The sequence below is a fragment of the Trachypithecus francoisi genome, unplaced genomic scaffold (genome assembly GCF_009764315.1).
Source record: "Trachypithecus francoisi isolate TF-2019V2 unplaced genomic scaffold, Tfra_2.0 Lachesis_group4, whole genome shotgun sequence".
NCBI lineage: Eukaryota > Metazoa > Chordata > Mammalia > Primates > Cercopithecidae > Trachypithecus > Trachypithecus francoisi.
Genome location: NW_022681469.1, coordinates 89,117,986 through 89,145,052, shown reverse-complemented (window position 1 = coordinate 89,145,052; position 27,067 = coordinate 89,117,986). Strand labels below are relative to the sequence as shown.

Genomic DNA, 27,067 nt, shown 5'->3' with positions numbered 1-27,067 from the left:
CCCAGGCTGGAGGGCAATGGCCCGATCTCGGCTCACTGCAACCTCTGCTTCCCAGGTTCAAGCAATTCTCCCACCTCAGCCTCCCGAATAGCTGGGCTAACAGGCACCCACTATCATGCCTGGCTAATTTTTGTAGAGACGGGGTTTCACCATATTGGCCAGGCTGGTCTCGAACTCCTGACTTCAGGTGATCTGCCCGCCTTGGCCTCCCAAAGTGCTGGGATTACAGGCATGAGCCATGGTGCCGGCTGGCTTTTTTTTTTTTTAACCAAGTCAATGAATTACCGAGCAAAAGAATGTGTGAACACCCTATATACACAGGAAGGGCTCTCAATCTATCCCATTTTGTTTTTGCAATTCTTATGAAGTGTTTTTGCAATTTTTATGAAGAGTTTTACATATTTAACAATAATTCCCACAGTTTCTCTGGGGGATTGGTCCTAAAACCCCACCCTCCAAGGATATCAAAATCCAGGATGCTCAAGTCTTTCAAATAAATAGCATGGTGTCTGCATATAACCTACACATCCCCTCCTGTATTCTTTAAGTCATCTCTAGATTACTTATAATACTGAATACAATGTAAATGCTATGTAAATAATTGTTATACCACATTGTTTAAGGCATAATGACAAGGAAAAATGCACATATTCAGGACAGACACCACCATCCACTTTATTTTCCAAATATTTTGTATCTGTGGTTAGTTGAATCCATGAATACAGAACCCACAGATGCAGAGGGCTGACTGTACCCTAGCCAAACCAAATTAGTTTCTGGCCTAAGACGTATTTCTCCTAACATAATTTTTAGATGTTAACAAAAAATAATGAGATCTAAATTTAGAACATTACTGGACTTAAATGAATTGCATAATATTTACAGTTTAAAGCAGCTCATTTGGAGCCAAATCAGTTTCAGTTTTAGAACAAAGAAAGATATATAACAAGAAGAGGTATAGTTGCCAGTGAGAGGGTGCTCAATTAAAGGCATGTCATCATGAAGGCCCTGAAGAACAATTTGAGACATACTTTTCATCACTTTCCCTCAATGCTAGCCTGACACAAGCAGGCACATGCAATATCTGCCATTTCAACTCAGTTTTCACATTAAAAGTAACACTGGCAAGGATTTTTAAATGATAATACTCAGGGATTGGCAAAGATGTGAGAACTGATCACTGTCCTACATCAATAGGAGTTTTAATGGGTTTCAAATTTTTGCAGCATAATTTAATGCATATTGTCAGAGGCCTTAAGAAGTATATACCCTTTAATACAGCCATCCTACTTCTAGGAATTTTTCTAAGGAAATAATCCTGGATGTGCATACCCATGTAGCTATTAAAATGTTTGTTGCTATAAAATTAGCATAGTAAAAACTGGAAACCACCAAAATGTCCTGTAATTGTAGACTCATAAGGATAATTTATGACATCATATACCTATACGCATGTAGCAACTGGATATACCCACCAAAAGATGTTCTGGGAAAATATTTACTGACAAAATAAAATGTTCATGGGTGTGGTCAGTTTCAGTCAGCAGGCCAACAAATATTTCCTGAAAAAAATGTGCCTGATGCTGTTGTAGGTCCTGGAGATAACAGGTGGCAGAAGTGGAGAGAAACATACTACGAACACAAACAAATGAAATGCAGGCACTGCTAAGGGAAATAGAGAATATACAATAGGGTAATGTGCTAGGAAATGACTGGGAAGATGGGCTGGGTCTTGCTTCGCCTGGACTGGTCAGGGAAGGCGTATCCTCAGAGGTGACATTTGAATTGAGGTCTGAATTAAGAAGCCACATGCGGATCTGAGGAACATCTTAAGCAGAGGAAACAGCAGCACGAAGCCCTTAGGTTCAGGAATTTGTAATGTCTAGAAGCCTGTGTATCAGAAGGCTAACTAATCATGGTTATTTCCTGCTAGTGGGATTACAGATTACTGTGTATTTTCTTACCTGTAATATCCTTATTTTTCTATAATTGACATGGATTAATTTTTAATAAGAAATACAAGTTAATGTAAGTAATAAAATATTGCTTTCATCCATGTACTTTAGATGGCAATTTCCCAAAATGATTGCTCACAGTAACAAAGATGTGGCCTTAATCTAGAAAATCAGGAGGGCTCATTCTGTCCACTTCATGATTAAAACAGTCTATTTCATATATCATTCTTATCTTGGCCCTCTATTTTTTCTTGTTTTCTTAGTGGTTAAGTTGGGAAGAAATTAATTTGACCAAGGTAAGATATTCCATGGAAGCATAAGAATAGCTTAACGTTGCATCTTTGTTACAGAAGCTAGGTGTAGTAACATTAAAGCTGTGCATAAATCAGGGCAAATTTATTTTGACTTAAAGTTACAATAAACAAGTTGGGCACAGTGGCATTTACCTGTAGTCCCAGCCTCTTGAGAGGCTAAAGCAGGAGTATTGCTTGAGCCAGCTTGGGCTGGGACAAGACTCTGTCTCTAAAAAGTTATGATAGACAAAATGCATCCCACTTACCTAATGTTCAAATGGGGTAAGGCAGCAATCCCTCGTGTATGATTTCCAGTAACACAAATCCACCTTTAGATGCAGACACGCTATATATGATCTTACAAACAGGGTTTCTAGGCACCAGCACTTACTGCAAGATTGTTAGGGATACGTGAATAAGACATCTGCTTTCTATTGATTCTGTAGAGAGCAACTTACTGAATCATCACATTTCTTCCCACTGAAATAAGAACTTTGGTCTTTGGTCTATTTTCTGATAAGATGGTAATAAATGATCCAAAGGAAAAGATTCATTTGTAATCATGCTGTATAGCTATTCTCATTTATTTCTATTTAAGTTGATTTGACTTGATCTCTAAACATTCATTGTTTGCCGTGGCAATATAGAGATACGTGATTTGAACTACACGGCAGGTTAATTCACTAAAGATATAGAAGGTCTATGGAAAAGGGAGCTATTCTGCTGCGAGTAATACAAAGTTAACACACTTTGACAAAAGAAGGGAGAGGCTTTGACCTCTACTGAGCTAAATTTTATGAGCAATTGCACCATAAAATTGAAATTAAATATGTGTGGGATTTGGATTAAGTATACCTTGGGGGATATAGAAGGAGGAGGGATGGATGTTTTGGTGGGGTGGGGAGGAATCACTTTCTGCAAAATTTTGCTTTAATTTGGCTCTGCCTAAGGGATTTTTAGGATTTATCTGATCTCTGAAGTTCTATTAGACTTTACCATTTAATGAAAAGCAGAATATGTTCAGTGTTAAAAGGGGCTCACTGTGTGGAAACTTTAATTAAAATGTAAAGTTTAGAAGAACATTTATATTAAATATTTTAATCTACTCAGTTTTCTTTTAGATACATCTATTGTAAAAAAAAAAATAGTTCTTAACCTCTCTGAAGCTGTTACAAGTTTACGGGTAAAAGTAGTTTATAAAACAGACAGTTATGGGCTTTCTATACACCAAGGGACCTCAGAAGTCTTGGTAGGACAGATGATAAAGAACACCATGTTTGCTTGGATTACACATAAATAAAATAAAAATCCATCAGACAAGCATCTTGAATAATAAATAGAAGAGACAGAGCATTTGGTATTATCTTCAAGTACTAAAGAATGATCTTTGTAGTTATTTTTATATAAAAATGGTTGCTCTTCAAAGGGCATGATAAAAATATGGTTTTCCTAAAGGAAAATCTCATGGAAATCATGTAATCATTAAATGAATTGCTGATTTGGATCTATTTTTGCAAGACTGCCAGTAAAAAGTCAGGATTCAAAAAAGAGTGGTAATTTATATACACAACTACTAATGAGAACTGAGAACATTGGAAAACATGAACAAAATAATGTTGTAGGATTTTCTAACCTAATTCAGCTAAAAACAGGGTCCTTGTCACATTGCCATGAAGTATGAGGCTTGCAGATACTTTGAAAGTTGAGAAAATGCAATTTATTGGACAAAAAGGAAAAAAAAGGGAAACAGGGACCTTGCAGAACTAGAGTCCTGCTGGCATATCCTTCCTGCCAGTATATCCTTCCTGCCTCGCAGGTTGAATCCCAGGTTCCTCCCAGAAAGAGGAGGGGCCAAGCTCCTCCCTGCTGCAAAGAGCACAAACTTCTGTGGCTCCACCCCAACGGGCACAGATTCCAGTGCACAGGCTGGTTGGAGTTTTTCCAGGAACCCCTTTACACTTGGCTGTCTCATTAAGTGTTATAAACCAACATCAAATATGAGTCCATTATTGCAGATTCTGCCTTGGATATGACAAACACCAATCAATTGATTATTGTACACAACTAGTAAAATAGACAACATAGGAGTAATGTTTACCATTTTTTGCCAACTGAAGGCTATGACTTTACTCAAGAAAGTAGTTCTGGACACTGTACCTTGACAATGAACAACTGACAACATTTATAGTCTTTTGACAGTAGAGCTGTAATGAAAGATATAGACAGCATTCTTTTTTAATAAGTACACAGAATATGTCTGAGAGCAGCTCATTCTGTAAGTGTTATGAGATGAGGACTCACCTCCAGGACACTCTGAAGTTGTGGACTATTTGCATACCTTTTCAACAGTTCTATATTTATATATATATATATATATATTTTCCAGGTTTGTCTCAAAGGTGGAATATTTTAAATACACACACCAAATTGGATTTTTCTTTAAATGATCTAATTTAATGAAATGGTCCATCCATTGCAAAGTTGTTCAGACTTTGGAAGATGGGACAGTGATATTTTAAATTCTCTAAAATATATTTTAGAGATGCAGAAGAGAAGCTCAAACTCAAGATATGACATTTATTTTAAAGGTTGATGAAGCTCCAATAAACCATTTAAACTGCAAGTTGTAATGACATTTTGGAACATTTCAATAAAACATGATAAAGTACAGACTCAAACTATTTTGTTTTCAGACTTAAAGAACTAAGTAAATAAAATTATTAGAATATAAACAAAAGCAATGAAGTTTATTAGTAAAATCAAGAAAAAATTATCGTGACATCTAGAAGAATATTGAAATAAAAATTTTTCATAAACTGCAATAGGACTCTAAATTTTAGAAGGTAATGGATGACTACAGACACTTCTACCTCTCCTACTCTGGGCTGTAACGCTCCCTTCCTGTCCTTGGAGCACCTCACAAGCAGTCTATGTCTTGTGACTTCAGGGATTCACTGTGAACCATAGCATTGGTGCTGTAGAGTGAATCAACTAAAGTTTGTCTTGTTTCCTCTTCATATACAAGGTAAATTTAAATTTCTAAGTTCTGGTATTAACTCCCTGTATTCCAGTAGATTCTCCTGTGTACTTCTTGGGAGGCAAGAACCACACTTGAGAGAGTAATGCTGTTAAGTGTTTTCATGCTTTAAATTCTAAGACTTTAAGATTAGGTCACTATCACTCTTCAATCCATGACTACTAGGCTGTGACCCAAATAATGTTTACTCATCTTGCTGACATTCCTTTTGTGAACTATAATCAGCTTTGCCTTAACACAATATTTAAAATTGGCCATTTAATATCTTATTAAATGGTCTCTGGGGAAAAACAATAAAGATGATTGACTATTTTGTATGTAATTTGCCTAAAGATTTAACATTTCTCCACATGTTTGAAGTATTTAGGGACATATATTCTAACTTATACTTAATAGACATTATTAATGAAAATATACCACCCATAGAATATTCATATACCAAAAGCTGCATTAGAAGAAATTAGTTTGGGAGAAACCTTAGGATTTATCATAAAACCCCAGAACTAAGAGCTGTGTGATTAATAGAAAAGCACACTCTGTTAGACATGCTTCCCAGGCGTTCTCAGAACTCTGTGATCTGTGGTCACACCCAGAGCTGAGAGACCAGCTGAACTTTGTCATTGAACTTAATATGGTTAAATAAGTTATTAATATATTTCTACAAGTTTTTTCAGCTTCAGCTTGTGTAGTTAATCATTAAGATAGGCAGAGGTGGACCCATAAAGGGATCTAAAGAATAAATGTGCCTTAATATTTGATAAAGAGAAGGGAAGGACCCCAATCAGGTTTCTCTGTGCTGCATTATTTGGCAATCTTGGGAAAGTTACTTTCTTTTAAATTACCTTATTTAAATGGGAAAATTTGTACTCCAATGAGCTGCAAGTGCAGGACCTTGGTCCAAATATCATGCTTAAGATATACCTGAAACGTAAGTTTCTACGGAAATCCCTGATTTACTTAGTGGTAATCAGATAAAAGCTTTTGCCTTAAATGTTTTTTATTGTGCACCTGAAAAGAATTTTACACCCATCACTAGGACCCTTCCTTACCACCCTGGGAGGAACAAATCTCCTTTTCTCTGAGTGTTCTAGAAAGCCTCAGGTGACAAAGTTGCTACCTATTGCAGTTGACTGCAGATGAGGTAGAACTTTCACTCTTCCTTTAATATTTAGTAGTTTTCATTGCTCAGTGTTAAATCTGCCAGATTCGGGAGATTCATTAGTTTATGAAGCTAATCTCCCAAGTCAAGAATGTTTCCTCTATAAATTGAGGCACAATAACCAGGAAATTTTAAAAGAGTCATGAAGGGAAAGAATGTTTCTTACCAATAAAATGTGTGTGCTCTCCCAAGCTTGCTGTGTTATAATTTTTTTTTTTTTAGATTTGGACAAACATCTAAAATATTCCCAGAAATATTAAAGAACAGTAAACATCAGTTTAGGAAACAAGTTTTGAACCACATGGAACCAATATAAAAACTAAAGTTACATTCATTCTGGAAATGGCACTCAGATGAAAGGTACTGCCAGATCTTTGCAAGAGAAATATTATAAGGAAGAGAATAAAAACCATCATCTATGGGAAAGCATGGGCACATGCTCACACAGCCATCGACACAGACATACTAATCCATGGTCATCCACTCGTGTTCCTCTACATACTTGTATATTTGGATACCTCTGAAAGTTCTCATTGCTAAGTTTAGCTATGTATTTTTATATGGGCCTATTCATTTAGCTATTTTTCTATATCAACCATTTCTACAAAACTCCCCACTCTGTCCAAAACATACAGACCGAAGTGGCAGAACACGGACATTCACAACAAATAGGCTAATGGACAGTAGCCTCAAGCTCTTTTGTTTCCACCAGTTGTGTCCTGAGATTCAATTTATTTGTCCCAAACCTCAGAATAAAAGTATTACAAATGAAATGCAACAATAAATTTACTGTTCCTATGAAAATTTGGTTAAAAGTATTAAAATATTTTGACAATGGAAGTAATTAAAATGTTTTTAAATTCGATGTGGGCAAGAAAATTGTTAAAGAATCGGGAGGAAAATATTAACATTCTAGGAAGATTCTGCACTCTGTTTTCTTTAAAAGTGTCTCAGTTCTCATTCTATTTAAAAAGTGGGTACAGTAGTTGATGAATTTCAGGTGTGGGAGATACAAGAAAAACAGTGACAAGTTCTAGCAGTAGATCCATATCTAAAGACAAGGACTTGTAACAACCTGTATACCAAAAGATTAATTAAAAGATGCACATTTGTGTTTTAAGTTAAAAAAATTTAAGGTGTGTATACATGTTTTAAGGACTCCCTGCTTTAACCACATTTTTCAATTAACCAGTTGCCTGTTAGTCTGGACCTCATCATAGAAAAACTCTCCTAATACAGATAACTTACCTTGGTTCCATCCTACCAAGTGCTTAAGTCACCTTCCAAAAAGATGTACATGTTGCTTAAAAGTATAAAATCAAAGCTGAGATTTTAAGGAGGAATGGAAAAAACAAGGAGAGAACAATACAGCCAGTTTTATTCAGTTATGAGATTTGGGTCAGTTTAGTTTTCTAATGCCAAAGCAGAGAGATGAATTAACCACAAGATTCATTGCATCCAAATTAAGAAAAAATAAAAAATGAAAAACTGGTTGCTCTGGCAAAGCACAACTTTTCCTGGTATCAAGAAAAATCTGATAAAAAGTGGGTTACTCTAGCAAAGTTGTTTGGGTACTAACTATAGCTGAAATAAGGTACATTCACGAAGTACGAAGTGTTTGAAAAACTAAAAAGAACTTCATTATACGGCAGTATTTAATCGTAAATTTCCAACATAACCTTGTATAATAGCAGCTCATTTATTGAGCACTTACCTTACGAGGAACAGGGTTCTCGACTGGTGGGTATGATCTCTTTTTGTCCTCATGGCATCCTCCTCACAGAGGGTAGGTGCTATTATTAGCACCATTTTAAAGAGGAGGAATCTGAGTCCCAGAGGCCAAGTAATTGGGCCAAAGTTGTAGGGCTACCAAACAGAAAACCAGCTCCAGCATGCTAAACCCCTTTCCAGCACAAGGCTGAACTTTTCCCTTCTCAGGTATTTGCAGTTCATACTACTGAGCCTACTCCTTGGAAAGCTTCCCTCAGCTGCTTTTGCTTGCAATCTTTCTCATACCTGACTACACACACATTAGAATTACCTGGGAAGCTTTAAAAAACAAACAAGCCTTTTGGCTCCACCCTAAGTAGCTCTGATTCAATCCATCTGGGGAGAGACTTGGCATCAGTATTTTTTTTTTAAGTCACCTTAGGTTGTTGACCATTGAACGTGAGGCAAGCACCTCTTTCTACTTAATGATAAATGCAGATTTGTAAAATAAGTATCCTGTCAAACACATTCGGGGCTGGTATGATTGCACAATGACCCATTGTGCTGTTGCTTGGCCTGGCCCTCTGTTGGGCAGCTCTATTGAGAGTTGATACACTTGTAATACTTCACTTTGTCAGCTTTGTGGCTTCAGTCACAATTCCATGTTAACACAAAAAGTTTCATTGACATTATATTACATTAAATTTGTAGTCAGCCTTGAAGACTCTTCTGATTATCTTTCCTGTGTAACAAATCATCTCAAAACCTAGTGGCATAAAACACCACCATTTCATCATGCTCACAGATTCTGTGGGTCAGAAACTTGGACATTACAAGGCGGGTGTGGTTTATCTCTACTGGGCAGTGTAGCAGTTCCAGCTGACTTGATTGTGCTGGGCAGGAATTATCTGGAGGCTTCTTCATTTATAGATCTTGCCTGGGCTGGAATGACTTGAAGCCTGGCTGCAGCTGAGACTGGCAACTTTAACACCTTACACCTGGGCTCTCCACATGGCCTGGCCTCCTCCTCATACTTTCTGAGCCTCAGGATAGTTGGGCTTTCCACCTGGCAGCTTGGGGCTCTGGGAGTGAATGTCTACTCCAGCTGACATCCACCGTCTTTCCAGTTTCCTGGTCTGTTCTGTCCCTACTTTGGACAATTATTTTGCATAATTTCTGCTGAACTGTAGTGGCTGAAAACAGTCACAAATCTGTTCAAGAAGAGGAGACCAAAAGCCCAACCAAGTGCTTTTTAGCCTCAAGGATAAAATCCGTTATTATGTTTCCTTCAAAGTATATAATTCCCATCTTAATAACTGTTTAAATATTTATTGAATAAACTGGTACAGCCAATTCATTATATAGTTTATAATGGTTTTTATACCTGTTGGAAGATAAATAGAACTGTATTTAAAGTGCACTTTGCGGCCAGGCATGGTGGCTCACACCTGTAATCCCAGCACTTTGGGAGGCCAAGGCAGGTGGATCACATGAGACCAAGAGTTTGAGACCAGCCTGGGAACATGGCAAAACCCTATCGCTACTAAAAATACAAAAATGAGCCAGGCGTGTTGCTGCACACCCGTAATCCTTGCTACTTGGGAGACTGAGACATGAGAATCGCTTGAACCCAGGAGGTGGAGGTTACAGTGAGCCGAGATAGTGCCACTGCACTCCAGCCTGTGTGACAGAATGAGACCCTGTCAAATAAATAAATAAATAAATAAATAAATAGTGCACTTTGCAGTGCATGTACTGTTACAATCTAACTGAAGTATTTTATTGTTACCCATGCTTAAAGCACGATAGATGCATAACTATGTCTGTTTAACTTCATTCCATAGTAAGACAAAGATGCTTGGTTTCAATCATTTTTCCTTGAATATTACTGTGCAAGTTGTGCTAAAACATAATAATAAGTAAATAAATAAAAAATAAACGAAGTGCCCTTTGCTTAGCAAAGAATGCATCTAATCAGGCTCACTCAGGGTGGTTAGAGCAGGTTGCTTATGGAGAAGAGATCCACGCCACACTCTGCTTTCACACAGCTTTTCATCAATAGATAGCATTGCTTATAAATGGGGTCTGGGAAAAAATAATGGCCTCAGTCAAGCTAATCAATTTTTCTAGATAATAATCCAAAGTGAATGTTGTATGGTATTATTACTTAACAATGTCTATGATAAGTACAGCCAAGTTTGGGGTTTTCTGGATACTTCTTTTAGTTTTCCTTTAGTTTCCAGGGAGCAAGTTATAATTACAGGACCTTTCAATGATGTTTTAAGGATTATTTTCATCTCACTGCTGCGTTTCTTGTAAAAATGGAAAGTCCCAGATTTGTATTGGCACATTGGATTAAAATTCATCAGTCGCTGCATTTTTTCCAGATCTATTTCTTAATTACTTAAACTGATTTAGGCAATTAGTTGGCTCTCTACCAATCCTTTACTAAGTTTAGTTTGAGGTTTGTTTCAGTGTTGTGATAGGATGAATAATAGCCTCTTAAAGACAGCCAAGTCCTAATTCCCAGAACCAGTGAATATGGGTACCTTGCTTTGTAAAAGAGACTTTGTACATGTGATTAAGTTACAGATCTTGAGGTGAGAGATTATTCTGGGTTATTGGGTTGGGCCAATGTAATCACAAGTGTCTTTATAGGAGGGAGGCAGGAGATCAGAGCGAATAACAGCAGATAGAGGCAAGAGATTGGGATGACATGAGAATGAGGTCAAGGGCCACAGAATGCAGATGGCCTGAGAAGCTGACAGAGGCAAGAAAATTGATTCTCCCCATGTCCCAGAAGGAACCAGCCCTGCCAGCACCTTGATGGTTGCCCAGGGAGACTGACTTTGGATTTCTGACTTCCAGAACTATAAGAGAAACAGTTCTCATAGTTTTAAACCATTCAGTTTTGGTAATTTGTCACAGTAGCCATAGGGAACTAATACAAACATTGATGTCATTCAAGACATACAGCTGTACAGTTCATTTGATTGGTTGAACTATTGGTGTTGATATTGATTCCTACACCAAGTATCTAAGTTTACTTCATTGCTGTCAAAATGCAAACTACTGTTGGCTTAGATTTTATTGATGACTTGAGAAAATATTATATATGTTCATCTATAAGGAAATCACTCAGTTAAAATTCAGAATTAAAAATCAGATAGAGTGGCTAGTCATTTTATCAAAGGTTGTTTTGTTTATCAGAGGCAAATTTGCTTCATGAGTCATAAATATCATGGAGCCACACTAAAACATTTCAAAAGTGAGTCAACTTACAAAACTGCAATTTGCTTCCAAACTCTTCAAGTACATCTATTGCATAAAGAAATCAAGCAAGGAAGTAAGTAATAAATGTAATAAACATAATGAATACTTAGAATTCATTCAAATACTCTTAAAAAATTTTTTAAGTGCCAAGGGCTATAAAATAGGTTTGGCATTATTAGTCAAATCCTTTTCCTTAGATTCCCCATTTGTGCCCAAATGTACTGAGTTATTCTAAAAATAAAATAAATTACGTGGCAGTGCCTAGATTAGTATCTGGCACATGGTAGATATACGATAAATATCAGCTGGGTGTGAATGGAAGGGGTGTTGGCAGCTGTATAGCAGCAGATCTTGTTCATTGGCAGGTGATTGATGCCACCTCCAGCTTAGACCCGAGAGAATGCCTTTTCCTCCCTTTCAGTAAAAAAGAGGGTAGAAAAGGTCCTTTCACTCTGGCCCTGTGCCAGGGCCTCCAGTTATTAATATTAGTACAGTAAATAACTAGTGTCTGCATGACATGTTTTCAGGCTGTCACATCTTGACAATGTTAGAGAATCTGTGAACAGGAAGTGAATTTTGAAGTACTTAATATGTGTTTTACTTCAGAGTTCCCTTAAGAGCGAGATAACAGATCTAAGAACAAGTGGTTACTTTAGTACATCATTTTTGTTCAGCATTTAGGCCAATACCTGATTGATTAATTTGCTCTTTCTTTTTGTCAGTTAAATGTTAGTAAAACATTCTCTCTCAAAAGTAATGTGGAGTATGCTGTAAGTTGACTTTGACTGTGCACATGAGCTGTTCCAGAATTTAGCTACATGGCTGAGAAGCCATGAGTAAGGAATAGGAAACAACTTTTTTTTTTTTTTTTTTTTTTGAGACAAGGTATCTCCTCTGTCACCCAGGCTGGAGGAGTGCAGTGGCACAGTCACAACTCCACTGCAGCCTTGACCTCCTGGGCCCAAGGAATCTTTCCACCTCAGTCTCCTGAGTAACTGGGACTACAGAAGTACACACCACCATACCCAGCTAACTTTTTATTTTTTGTAAAGACAAGGTTGAGGCTGCAGTCAGCCTTGATCATGCCACTGCCTGCGTGACTGTGAGACTCTGTCTCAATGTGTGACCCCCATATGCAGTAAAGCTCTGTTTCTGATCTGAAACTATATAAATTGATGTTTTAAGCTCCTTGTCCTTTCCAACATAGTATAAATTATTTTTGTAGAGGAGTGATTCTCAGCCAAGGGAAATTTTGTCTCCTAGGGGACATTTGACAATATTTGGAGACATTTGTGGTTGTCACAACTGGGGTGGAGTGCTACCAGCATCTATTGGGGAGAGTCCAGAGATGCTGCTAAACAACCTTCTGTGCACAGGACAGCCGCTGCAACAATGACTCCAAATGTCAATAGTGCCAAGGCTGAGAAACCCACGAATAAGCTCATGCAGGGAATGACATGGGTTAGGGAAGGGAGCTTGTTATGAGCGAAAGCTAGCAGTTGTGTTCCCTGTGAACATTTTGCTGGTTGCCTAGTTGCAATTTTGCAATGTTGATTATTACTTAAGAGGAAGTAAAGCATGCTCAAACTGAGTGGGAGATGCAGATGTAAACTTTCTTAACTATGATAAGGTACCTCTGCCAAGGACACTTAGAAATATTATTTGTGCATTTACAGAAATATAAGACGTTTAAATGATCCATCTTCTTAGTTTTATTTCTGAAGAAAGCACCTGAAATTCTATTCTTTTGCTATTCTTAGGCATAGCAAAAGAATTCTCTGATGGGAACTCTTCACTATGCCAGGAAATTTATTCATAGTGGAAAGTCCTACATATTTTCTTGCCGGAGGCTCAAGTCCACCCACACTAGGCAAGGCATTGCCTATAAATGCTCAATATTCAAAAGCGTAGGCTAGTAGTTGGGTCACCACCTGGGAGCTTGTTAACAGTGCAGAATCTCAGGCCCTACCCAGACCTACAGAATCAGAGTCTGCATTGTGACAAGATCCTTCAAGGATTCCCACACATATTCAAGATCAAGAAGTACCGAAATGGTTTTCATTCCATGGTAATAAAGCCCTAATATTTGAGATTGCGAATAAAATGGATTTTATTCTTATCAAAATATGTGGGGATTTGTTTATGACTAGCAATGCTGGATTGGGAAAGTTGGCTTACCTCTTGAGCTTCAGTACTGTCATTTGTATAAAGAAGGAGTGAAGATGAGAAGATCTCTAACTTCTTTTCTCACATTGTAGGGAATACAAGGTTTTTTTTCTAGTGTAACACAATCCATACAGTCTGGGTTGTCCTGCTGAGGGTAAACGTAAAAACCAGAGGGTCTCTGGCCAGCAGATGCCAGAGTTGCACAGAGCTATGTTAATAAACAGTGACTGAATTCTTATGCAATTCTACCTCCAATCTCGAAACTGAGCCTACTGAAGGCGTGTGTCCCTTGGTTGGCACTTGGGCCTATTCTTTGACATTGGTATTCTCTGCCTCAATGTTTGCCTGAACATTGCGTATAAATTAACCCATTATTCGGAACCAGCACGGTCTGCAGAAGTGGACTCTGCCTGGGAGTGCCAAGGGGTAACTCCTGGGCCATGCCCACTGCTCCTAGCCACCTCACTCGAGTGTTGAAGTAGAGGTCGTCCAACTACATTCTAGTAAACACTATCTGAATATAGACAGGCTGGGTGTGGGAGTATCTTATAGGACAACTCACAAAGATAAAACGTGATCTACAATTCAACTTCTTTCAAAAACTACCTCTGGCAAGTGATTTATGGAGATAGTACTTTTGCTTTTCTTGGTGCACTCAAGAGACTGCATTAACTTGAATGCTGTAATTATTTCACATTGCACCCATATATGAAAACCTCATATTGTACTCCTTAAATATATACAATTTTTATTTGTTAATTATACCTCAATAATTATACCCCGAGCTGGAAAAACATATATATTTGGGTATTAGCCTACATGTGAGGATATAAAAATGTTCCGTTATATATATAACGTAATATTTTAAATAAAATATTTGGTTGTCCAAAATTTACAAACACATGCAAAATAGAAAAGAGTGAGAGACTGCAAGATCACACTGGCAAGCCAAATCACAGATTCCACCACACCTCTGTTCCTATAAAGTACTGGAGGGACCTTGAAAATTACCTTTCCTTTGAAAAAGATGGAATAATTAAAGTAGAAAAATAAAAGTTATTTTTACTATAAACTTACTATATTTACTTACTATAAACTTACTGAACTTAATATAGTTTCCTATACTAGGGTATAGGAAAAATATATGTTTACTATTGTATAGGTAGCCAGTATAAACTGCTCTATGAGCTAAAGTTGTGAATAATGCCACATTTCTTTATTTCCCAAGTCAAATTAGAACTGGGCCCAGCTGCCAACCATCAGATGGCAGAAAGTCCAGATTACTTTCTCTCTCTGGTCATTCAATAATTCGGAAGGCTCAAGCCTTGCCTCTGGCAGATGGTGAGGTTGGAGGCCTAGGGTTGGCTTCCAAACTGGTGGCTACTGCAGACCCCGTGCTACTCCTCATGTCAGGCTCTGCTCACACTGGTTCACTGCCATTGCAGTCCCACATATGTTCAGCTTTCTGCCTGGCCAGGGCAGCCTTCCACTGATGGATTCACTCCATGATGAAGTTACTCCATTCCCACTGTCCCATTAGGAAGAGGTTGGACCTTAGACATAGAAAAGACTAGCCCTTCCACCTCCTAGAAGGAGAAAGTTTCTCTTCCATACCTGGCTAAAGAGCCACAGGGGTCACTCCTCCTGCCCCTCTGTGAAGGGCAACCACAGAAGAGATACATGCAGGTTAAATTTCCAGCCGGTCAGCATGCTTTACTGAGTATGTTAACTTTATAACATTTTCTTATATCTAATTAGAGATAGAGCTGATATCTGAGTCAACCAAGGAACTTAAAAAATGCAGATGGATCTCCGCTGGAGCAAAGCTGTGTTTTTTAAAGCCCTGTGTGTGTTTCCAATGATCTGCTGGCTTGGGAATCACTGGAGAAAAGAAAAGCGCATACTTGGGAGTGAAACAGCCCAGGATTGTGAATCAGCTCTGCTACTCATTATTCCTATGAACTTGGGCAAATAATAACCTCTCTGAGACTGTAATTATTATTTAATTTGTAAAATATGTTTAAAAAAGAATCTCAGTCTTCTATCATAACGGTAAAAATTATAGAGCAATCATTACTACTTGATGAATTTTTAAGCACTGTAGTGGGAGTTTGCTTTGTTACAATCTAAACTGTCTGGAGACCAATTGGCAGTTACTTTTTGGACATTTTAAATGTACAAATCCTTTGTTGCTGATATGCCAATACTAAGAATTTAATGAACCAAAATGTCTCCAAAAGTGCACAAAGATAATTATTTCTGCATTGTCAAATAGTAAAAAAATGTAAACAGCCTAAATTCTCATTAATGGGGAAGAGATCGGATAATTTGTGTTGTAGGAATACATTAAATCACTATCCATATTCTTGTAAAACAACTGAATTACATATACAGTCATGCAATCAACACCTTAACAGTGAAAAAGCTACACACACACACATGCACACACACACACACACACTGCATTGAAATGATTGCTTACAAATAGCATATGAAAGTATATATTAATACATCAGTCACAGGTCATTAAAAATGGCTACCTTTGAAGCCTGGCTTAGGGAGATGGTACTTTCGCTTTATTTATTTATTTATTTTTGAGATGGAGTCTCACTCTGGAGCAGTGGTACAATCCCGGCTCACTGCAACATCTGTCTCCTGGGTTCAACCGAACCTCCCGCCTCAGCCTCCCAAGTAGCTGGGATTACAAGCATGTGCCATCACACTGGGCTAATTTTTTGTATTTTTAGTAGAGACAGGGTTTCACCATGTTGGCTAGGCTGGTCTCAAACTCCTGATCTCAAGTGATCCATCTGCCTCGGCCTCCCAAAGTGCTGGGATTACAGGTGTGAGCTGCTATGCCTGGCCTTGCTTTTTATTTCACGCATTCCTTTACTCTGAAATTTTCTCACTAGCAAGTGCTGCTTTTGTAGATTTTTTTGAACGTTTATTAAAGCTTGACTTTGTACAGTGGACACATATTATTTCTGTAAGCTGAAACAAAAAAGATGAACAATTTTTGATTACATAATATTACCAATCCTACCACTGTTTGGCCATCAACATACTATAAACTCTTATTCACTGCATATAATTTATTGCATCAAAGGCCTCTCTTCTCTGGACTCAGCATGAATAAGTGGCTTCCTTCTAACTGCCATGTTCTGCCAGGTGATCAGCTCTACAGAGTAAGCAGCCATTTACTAATTTCATGGGGCAGTTGGAAAAGAGAAAGACACAGATGTGACACAGGACTTCTCAGAAAACTACCACTTCAGTCCATTTCCTGGACTTTCTCCAACACAGCAAACTCTGTTCTTTTGGAAGTGCTCCTTCTTCTATTAGTGGCTCTCAACTAAGGGTGATTTCCTCTCAATTCCAAGGGAGCATTCAACAATGTCTGGAGACATTTTTTGATTATTACACCTGTGTGTGGGCGTGTTACTGATATCTATAGGTGTAGAAGTCAGGAATGCTGCTGAACATCCTACAATGCACAGGACAGACTTCTCTACACAGAAGACTTCTCTAGCACAAATAGTGCTGAGGATGAAAGCCCTTGCTCTACATAGAGATGAAAGGGGCATTCCCTTTAAGTGGTGAGGATATGCTATGATTGCCTCATAAAGTCAGCTTGTACCATTCATAACTGTATTGATGGTTTGTGTCAAACTTTAAATACTCATGGATTTTTAACTAAAGCAATTAAGGAGAATTGGAGGCTCTAGATCCTTTAATGGGTATATTGCCACCATTATAAAATCAGAAAAAGAATCAGCTACTATGAACTTTATTGACAGGAATTCCAAATTGACTATGAATGTTAAATGCTCTCTCAGCATCAGTTATAACTAGTATCACAGCTTCTAGCAGTCAGGGTTGTGACCAGAATGATTTTTCTTCCTTTCTTTACATTTTTTGGTTTGTTCTTTTTTTCAAAATGATTCTCAACAAGTGTGTGTGTGTGTTGGGGGCAGAAGGGATGGAGAAGGACTTGAATTTGATTAGAACAAGAATATATTTAAAAAATTGTATGTAGCATGAATAGAAGATCTAAATGCAAAATAACAGCAGAAAAAATGGACAGTAGCAGGTTAACACAAGCTAGTGAGAGGTGAAATAATAAAAAAATTGTGCAGACTTGTAAGGACATAATCCATTATTCTAGTTGTGTCCTGATCTGGTTTTGAGCTTCCTGGTGTTCAAAATAAAAAGGGAATCATTTACAATTTGTTAGGGAAAAATAGGCTGTTTTCTTAGTTCTAACACTTAAATAAAAGGCATATGGATCTTTTCTAAGAGGTTTAACTATGTACCCTAGAGCAAATAGAGTAATATGTCTTATAAGGAAACTAAGATAAAAACAACACAACAAACCTCAGTGAAACACTTTCTGCAGATGACCCAAATGATAGGGCTGAACCACAAAGAGTTATCTGATAGTCAAGTTTGAGTGAAAGAAAATTTAAGAATATCTTTATAAGTGATATGGAGAAATAACCATATCACTTACCTTTATAAGTGATATGGAGAAATGACCATATCACTTATAAAGATTATATACTTCAGGTGTGGAGATAACATTAAACTCTTCCACATAGTGAAAAGCTAGATTGGGGGACGGGGTAGAAGAGTATAGGAAATTTTTATAAATCTGTCTGCTTAGGCAGAGAAATGTCAGATAAGTTTAACGTGGACAGATGCATCATTTGTATTCCAAGGACTACCTTAAATAAGAACTCTGGGCCACAGGGACCATACAAGAAAAGAGCCTGGGATCTTTTATCATAAGTCAGGTTTTATTTAAGTATTTTCCTTGGAATGCTAGCACCATGTGATAAGCTCTGCAAATGGTTTCAGTGTCAAATGAGTTTGAAAAATATTGCATACCAAGTTCCATATTTTGGAAAATTACAACACATATTAATACATTAGAGACCTGTAGTAAAGGAATCTGATTAACTTTTATTTGCCCAGTGTTTCCCAAACTTATTTGATAATGAAATCTGCATGTTAACATCTTGTGTGATTGATATTCTATAAAACATACACTGAAAAACATTTTGTAGAATGTTTCTGAAGATATCAATTCAATGTGCTATCAAGATTAAAATCACCAAGAAAATGTCATAGTGAAAAATGTTACAGGAACAGTAGACATTAACTCAATGTTCTTGCATGCCCCGGTCCAGAATAGAATATTCTGATATATCTACACTTCAAACAAGTTTACAATGGAAGTATGGCCTTCTCAAAACTCCAAACGGCTGGTAAAAATTTACTATCTATTAAAAGTTAGGCATATGGATGATACTCAGAAGTGAAATTTCCTTTCTATATTATAAAATTCATTGGGTAATTTGACTTTTGAAATGAATTTTTAAATACTGTAGTTTGCAAATTGAAGGAAAATATGGGAGTCTATAATCCAAGTCTTGTGTTACTTTCATTTAAAACTGAAATATTCTTATAACTTTTTAAATATCCAATTTGCAATTTAAGCTTTTTCAATACGTACACAAATGTAAAAGTAAATTTTGTAAGTGGCAGAGGCACACATACTTTTCCAGAAAATATGGAATTCTGGAAAAAACAGTCATCTTGAATATCCTATAATATATGGCACAAATGTCCATTGAGAGACATTTAATTTCATATCTCACTTGAATCAAGGAGAGAAACATCCTGAAAGACTGGTCAGCCAAATGGCCAAATCATTCTAAAATCTGGTTATATTAATTTACTATACAAATGAGAGGCACTTGAGGCAGAATAAGCATTAATTATCTCACATTCTAGCCTCAATTTCCTCAACCATGAGAATAATAACTCCTCAATAGATTCTACAACAGTAATCCTGCCTTATTTCTTCGGATTAGCCCATAGTTGAATATAGAAACTAAGGGAAATTGTATATCCTTGATGAATGTAGTTAAACCAGTGGTTCAATACTTATTGTATCCTCTCAAAGACCACCATGAGATATTTTTTTTTATTATACTTTAAGTTCTAGGGTACATGTGCACAATGTGCAGGTTTGTTACATATGTATACATGTGCCATGTTGGTGTGCTGCACCCATTAACTCGTCATTTACATTAGGTATATTTCCTAATACTATCCCTCCCCTCTACCCCCACCCCACAACAGGCCCCAGTTTGTGATGTTCCCCTTCCTATGTCCAAGTGTTCTCATTGTTCAATTCCCACCTATGAGTGAGAACATGCAGTGTTTGTTTTTTTGTCCTTGCAATAGTTTGCTGAGAACGATAGCTTCCAGCTTCATCCATGTCCCTACAAAGGACATGAACGCATCCTTTTTTATGGCTGCATAGTATTCCATGGTGTATATGTTTCACATTTTGTTAATCCAGTCTATCATTTATGGACATTTGGGTTGGTTCCAAGTCCTTGCTATTGTGAATAGTGCCACAATAAACATACATGTGCATGTGTCTTTATAGCAGCATGATTTGTAATCCTTTGGATATATACCCAGCAATGGGATCCCTGGGTCAAAAGGTATTTCTAGTTCTAGATCCTTTAGGAATCGCCACACTGTCTTCTACAATCATTGAACTAGTTTACAGTCCCACCAACAGTGTAAAAGTGTTCCTATTTCTCCACATCCTCTCCAGCACCTGTTGTTTCCTGATTTTTTAATGATCGCCATTCTAACTGGTGTGAGATGGTATCTCATCGTGGTTTTGATTTGCATTTCTCTGATGACCAGTGATGATAAGCATTTTTCTTCAAAGAGAATGAAATACCTAGAAATCCAACTTGCAAGGGATGTGAAGGACCTCTTCAAGGAGAACTACAAACCACTGCTCAGTGAAATAAAAGAAGACACAAACAAATGGAAGAACATTCAATGCTCATGGATAGGAATAATCGATATCATGAAAATGGCCATACTGCCCAAGGTAATTTATAGATTCAATGCCATCCCTATCAAGCTACCAATGACTTTCTTCACATAATTGGAAAAAACTACTTTAAAGTTCATATGGAACCAAAAAAGAGCCCACATTGCCAAGTCAATCCTAAGCCAAAAGAACAAAGCTGGAGGCATCATGCTACCTGACTTCAAACTATACTACAAGGCTACAGAAACCAAAACAGCATGGTACCGGTACCAAAACAGAGCTATAGACCAATGGAACAGAACAGAGTCCTCAGAAATAATATTACACATCTACAACCATCTGCTCTTTGACAAACCTGACAAAAACAAGCAATGGGGAAAGGATTCCCTATTTAATAAATGGTGCTGGGAAAACTGGCTAGCCATATGTAGAAAGCTGAAACTGGATCCCTTCCTTACACATTATACAAAAATTAATTCAAGATGGATTAAAGACTTAAATATTAGACCAAAAACCATAAAAACCCTAGAAGAAAACCTAAGCAATACCACTCAGGACATAGGCATGGGCAAGGACTTCATGTCTAAAACAACAAAAGCAATGACAACAAAAGCCAAAATTGACAAATGGGATCTAATTAAACTAAAGAGCTTCTGCACAGCAAAAGAAACTACCATCAGAGTGAACAGACAACCTACAGAATGGGAGAAAATTTTTGCAATCTACTCATCTGACAAAGGGCTAATATCCAGAATTTACAAAGAACTCAAACAAATTTATAAGAAAAAAACAACCCCATCAAAAAGTGGGCAAAGGATATGAACAGACAGTTCTCAAAAGAAGACATTTATGCAGCCAACAGACAGATGAAAAAATGCTCACCATGAGATATTTTTAAACGTTTGAACTTGGAAATCAGACGACTTGAGTAATCCTAGCTACTTGGGAGGCTGAGGCAGGAGAATTGCTTGAACTCGAGAGGTGGAGGTTTTGGTTAGCTGAGATTGCACCCTTGCACCCCAGCCTGAGCAACAAGAGCAAAACTCCATTAAAAAAAAAAAAAGATATCATTAGTTATTAGCTGTGTGGTATTTAATACTATTGGAGTCACCCTTTTTCATAACAACTCACCTTCTAGTGTACTAGTCAGAATCAGTTCTGATAATGGATGTAAAATTTCTGTGCAATAAAGTTCTGAACAAATATATGCTGCACTATATCCAGGAAAGAAGAGCTTTTGTGACAGTTTTGGGTCACTTTTCTCTTTTAATAGTCTTTTCTTATACCTTACTGGATGATAATATGATGATATAGATAAAAACTTGTTTTTTTCATATACAAACATCTTAAGATGTATAGCTGTAAAAAGTGTCCCCAAAATAGCTTTGTTAATTTTAAATGTAGAACTAACACTTAAAGATGTGTAACTGACATTGTTTATATAACGTCTCACCCACTGTAATACAGCCATTTTTCTTCCAGGAATCAGGCCAATTTGTAGGATTATTTGCAAAGACCAGACATTTATCAGGACCCTTTTGCAGAAACACATGTGGGGCTGTAAGCAATGCATTTCCTGGCTTCTGACATTAGCTAAACATCTGTTCAAGGCAAGGCTGCAATGAAACTGTCAGTTGGCTATTCTTCCACATTTCTTTGCAATGCCAAGGCAAGGCTGGGGCCCAGAAGGCATGACTGTCAGCCTCGTCAAGTGGAGGTTCTTTTGTAGGTCCCAAGGCATCTGAGAGTGGAGAGGAGGGACAGGAAGTGCTGCCAGACCTTCCTGTCCTTCCCTGCAGAAGTTATCAAAGCCAGGGAGAAGTATAGAAAACAGCTCTCCTATTTTTCTCTAGCAATGGAGGAGTAAATGCATCTCTTGGCTTCGTTAAGATCTGTAACTATTGTATTAGTGTCCCATTGCTGCTGTAACAACTTACCACAACTTAGTGGCTTAAAAAACACAAATGTATTATCTTAACAGTACTAAAATCAAGGTGCTGATAGAGCTGTGTTCTTTCCGGTGGCACTAAGGGAGAATTATTAGTTTCCTTGCCTTTTGTAGCTTTTAGGGGCAGCCTGCATTCCTTGGCTTGTGACCCTTTATCTTCAAGGCCATCATCATAGCATCTTCGAATCTCTCTCTCTGACCTCTTCTTCTGTTATCACATCCCCTCCTCCACCCTCCTCTTAGAAGGACCCTTGTGATTATATTAGCACCTCCCCATCTTGATGTCCTTAACTTAATCACACATGCTAAGTACCTCTTCTGTCTACCTCAGCTATCTTAGTCATCTTCATGGCTCTTTTGAAAAACTGCCTTTTAAACATAAGATTTCTTTTAAAAAAAATTTATAACTTAATCATGTGTAAGACTAGGGTACTTGTATTAACCCTATGTGGATATAGTGAGTAAATGAAATAACCTGAATTAAGCAACTGGCAGAAAAACAGAGCAAAGCACATACATGATGCTTTTAGGTCTACTCTCTGGAAAAGCTCTTAATTAGCAGGTGCAAAGCCTAGATCTGTCTCGGCCACTACCTGTGTGACATGAACAGGCTGCTTTACTTCTTTGGTCTTCGTTTCCTCAGCTCTAAGTGTATAACTTGGGTTTTCTCATCATCCTGTGAGAATTGGTATTAATGACTCAGTTTTAATATGACCCCACCTATGAAAGGAAGGACTTACAAGCTCCCCACAGTCTCACCTATTTATTTTTATAAAGGTATTAAGAGGATACTTCACGTGGATTCACCCAGTGAACTCTCTCAAGAATTTCCAATTGGGGCCACTTTGGTTTACTCTGGTCCAGCAAGGAAAACAGATAATATGTAGGATAGGAAATAACAGATGATTTAAGACAATCGTGTCTGGGAACATGAAAGAGGGCAAAGAGCAAAGAATTTCATAGTCATTGCAAATAACCATAAGTTAAGTGACAGCCTCTGGAAAGACAGGATTGAAACCACTATTCATAGCCATCATCCCTTTACCGAGGCACTACTTCTACACTGAGCCAATTCATCTCCTGTAAAGACTGCAAAGTTTTATTTGCCAACATTTTATCTAACGGTACTCATGGATAGCATAGTTCACTTCCAATATTCTACGTCATTGTATTTACTTTCTGCATCCTTATTTGAATAATTTAAATCCTACCATAAAAGAATACGTGGCAGCTTACATTAAAACTTTAAAAAAAGGATGTGATATCAAGAGGGATGTAACAAATGAAGTAGGAATAGCAGTAAGGCAGAAACACACATACTTTTGCCTGAAATAAAGGCAGAAGGAAGCTGTTGCATGTAAGTAAAAAACCTGAATTCTGTGCTTCCTGGAAGTGTAAACAAGAAGTAAGCAAATTAAGGCCGGGCGCGGTGGCTCAAGCCTGTAATCCCAGCACTTTGGGAGGCCGAGACGGGCGGATCACGAGGCCAGGAGATCGAGACCATCCTGGCTAACATGGTGAAACCCCGTCTCTACTAAAAAAATACAAAAAACTAGCCGGGCGAGGTGGCGGGCGCCTGTAGTCTCAGCTACTCGGGAGGCTGAGGCAGGAGAATGGCGTAAACCCGGGAGGCAGAGCTTGCAGTGAGCTGAGATCCGGCCACTGCACTCCAGCCTGGGCGACAGAGCGAGACTCCGTCTCAGAAAAAAAAAAAAAATAAATAAATAAAGAAGTAAGCAAATTAAATTATACAGAATTTTGCCAGAAAGGACAAGTATATTTTAAGTCTGAATGCTGACTTACTTCTGCACCAATAGAATAATGGGCAGTGTAAAGAACCCTTAGGAAAAGTTTTTACTCAATGGGTAAAACTATAAATTTGCCTTATAATTATGATGATGATGGTGGTGGTGGCAGAGGTGATGTTTTTGATAGAAAAAAATTTTATTATTATGAGGTTTCCATGAAGGATGAATTTTCTTAGCCTTTTGACTCATTAAAAAGGACAGGAGGCAGAGAAATACTAAGTAGAAAAGGGGGTTCCTCAAGCCTGAACCCACAGCCCTAAAAGAGAACTTCACATCCTTGTTTTCCCACCCGAATGTTGCCTTTTCCAAAACCACCATGGCCTGCCCCACCCCCTACCCTGTACCCATAAAATCCCCAAGCTCCACTGGCAGGAGAGCAGAGAGGAGCAGCAGAAAAGGAAAGAGAAGCAGCAGCTGCATGTCAGATAAACGGCTTGACGGAGGGACTTTAGAGAAGGGTTTGGCCGGGGTGGTGGAACTCCCAAGGAAGATTATCTTTCCACTCCATTCCCATTTTAGCTCCCCTGCCCACTGAGAGCCACTTCCTCCACTCACTAAAATCCTCCATATATACCGCCCTTCAATTCATTTGTGTGACCTGATTCTTCCTGGATATCAGACAAGAACATGGGCACCAAGAGCGCAGGGTGTAAAAGGCTGCCACTCTGATCCTCCACTGAGCTGGTTAACGCTTAGCTGTCCACGAATGGCAAATTCTAAAAGAGCACTGATTGTGACACATGCCCTCTGGGGTCCTGGGGTCACGGATGACCCCTCCCAGATGGCAGAGCTAAAAGAGCATTGTAACACACTTAGACACTGCTGCAGGGCCTGCACAGAACCTGCTTCTGCCAGAAAGGAGCAACTGGCCGGTTCCAGCATTCGTTCACCCCTGCTCCTGCACCTGCTGATCTGCATGCTCCCCCTTCTGTGAAAGGTTCAGAGCTGCGGGCTGAGTAAACGAGCCTCCCCTTCACAACTCCCATGAAGGGTTCTAGGGAAATATCCCTTCTCATCATCACTTAATTCTCCCCATGGTAGAAGGGTAAAGTGGGCGGCAGCCACTGTCCACACTCCTCAAATATGGGAAGCAAATCTATCAATAGCACCGGTCATGAAGAACTTGGTCCTTTTTCCATTTTTGTCTATCTAGAATTGTAGGAGTCAGTGACATGGAACGTAGGTTGGCTCTTCCCAGTTAGAGTATCCCAGAATAGTCTGTTCTTAGGTTTAGATTGGCGCGGGGGGAATGGGGTGGGCCATCCTCCTTTGGCTCTCAGGCTAAGTTGTGGTGACATGTTTAATAATGATGACATGTTTTTAAAAGAATGATTACTTTTTTCTCCCCCTTCTTTATCTGTTTATGCTTTGTCAAGTTATTTCTGAAAAGCTTCAAAATTCAAATAAAAAAGAGGGGTGCTATTTAGTTTTGAGGGCCCTTTAAATTCTCCACCAAAGTCTGTTTCCTTTTTTTTTCCATAAACAGATGGTAGTCAGGCCTACAGTTGTAGCTAGGTACGACCACGGGACTATGTTCATGGGTACAGAATGTGAGCAGAAGTGATATGTACCAACCTCTTACTTGTTCTCTCACAGCTCCGTGGCCTGCACATATCCCTCCCATTCCTTCCTCCTGATTAGAAAAGGCAGTGTTGGGACCATATTGACAATGAAAGAGTTGCCTCATCACCTGAGTTTGCTTTGTGGAGCAGAGCCACCTACATTAAACAAATAAACACCTAATGTTTAAAGAATGCATTTTTTGGTATTTCATTATACCAGTTTGGCTTCACTCTAATACAGACTTGCCAAATAATAGGAGTTCACAATTCTTTAGCACCAATTATCATGCACCAGTCATTGTGCTGAGCAAGTTGAATGCATTATCTTATTTGGCTCCCATAAAGATTCTATAAAGTAGGGCCATTTTGTTATCTTCTTTTTACAGAAGAAGAAATAAAGGCACAGAACAGTTAATTAAACTCCCTAATCACATATCTAGCAAGGGAGCAGAGCCTGAATTCAAACCCAGCATATCCTTCCCCAAATCTTAAATATCACAGCATATTGCCTTTTATAAAGACTTGGAGCAAAGTGTTCAAGTCAGGGTTTCAAAGGTTTTTCCATGGGGAGTAAGAGTGGTGTAATTTGAGAATAGAGAATTTTATCAGATGTGCCATGCTATTTATCTCAAATAACAGTTGCCTCTGCAGCCTAGACTGGGATGCAGTCAAGAGAGCAGGATAGGTCGGCAATCTAGGTTGAAAGAGCAGGCAGAGCCAGCCATGATAAGAGATGGAGACAATTCCCCATGAATCTCTTGTGTTTCTGCACATCCTGTGAGCAGAGGGACTGCTTTTTATCTGAGCAAACTTTTCAAGGATATCTGTATAGTAAGCAGCCTTAAAAGACAGAGATAGTATCCCTCTTTAGAGCAAAGGATCAGGTATGCATTCTGCCCATTACAAAACCCTAACCTCAGGGTTCCTCACCTGGAATTGCATGTGTAGATGCCACCTGGCTCTCTTTGTGTTGCCTTGTGGGGAATCAACACAAATCCTATTGCTGTGAGTAATAAACTTCTCTTGCCTCTGATACCAGCGTCTCATGTCATTTTGCCAGCATCCATCAAACTGTGACTGGCTAACTTGCTATCTTCAAAGTAGGGTAAAATCTCCACAGCTCTTCACAGTAAGGTAAGATTTTCTATTCTCTTCTATTTGCAGTGAATCTTCCTATTCAAAGATAGTCTGAATTTTCTACATATCAGTTAATTCCATAAGGAGGAATACAAATGTCTTCAAAGACAGTAGAAATTAACACACTTGAAAAAAGAATTTAAGCTAACCTAAT

General features: G+C 38.2%; 1 long non-coding RNA gene across 1 annotated transcript in view; it reads right to left on the bottom strand.

The window, feature by feature from the left end:
- Positions 1–8,415, bottom strand: part of LOC117072985 — a 97,325-nt gene extending 88,910 nt beyond the window's left edge. The window contains exon 1 of the long non-coding RNA XR_004433045.1: positions 8,159–8,415. This is a non-coding gene — a long non-coding RNA (uncharacterized LOC117072985). The remainder of the gene's footprint in view (positions 1–8,158) is intronic.
- Positions 8,416–27,067: the final 18,652 nt, after the last annotated feature.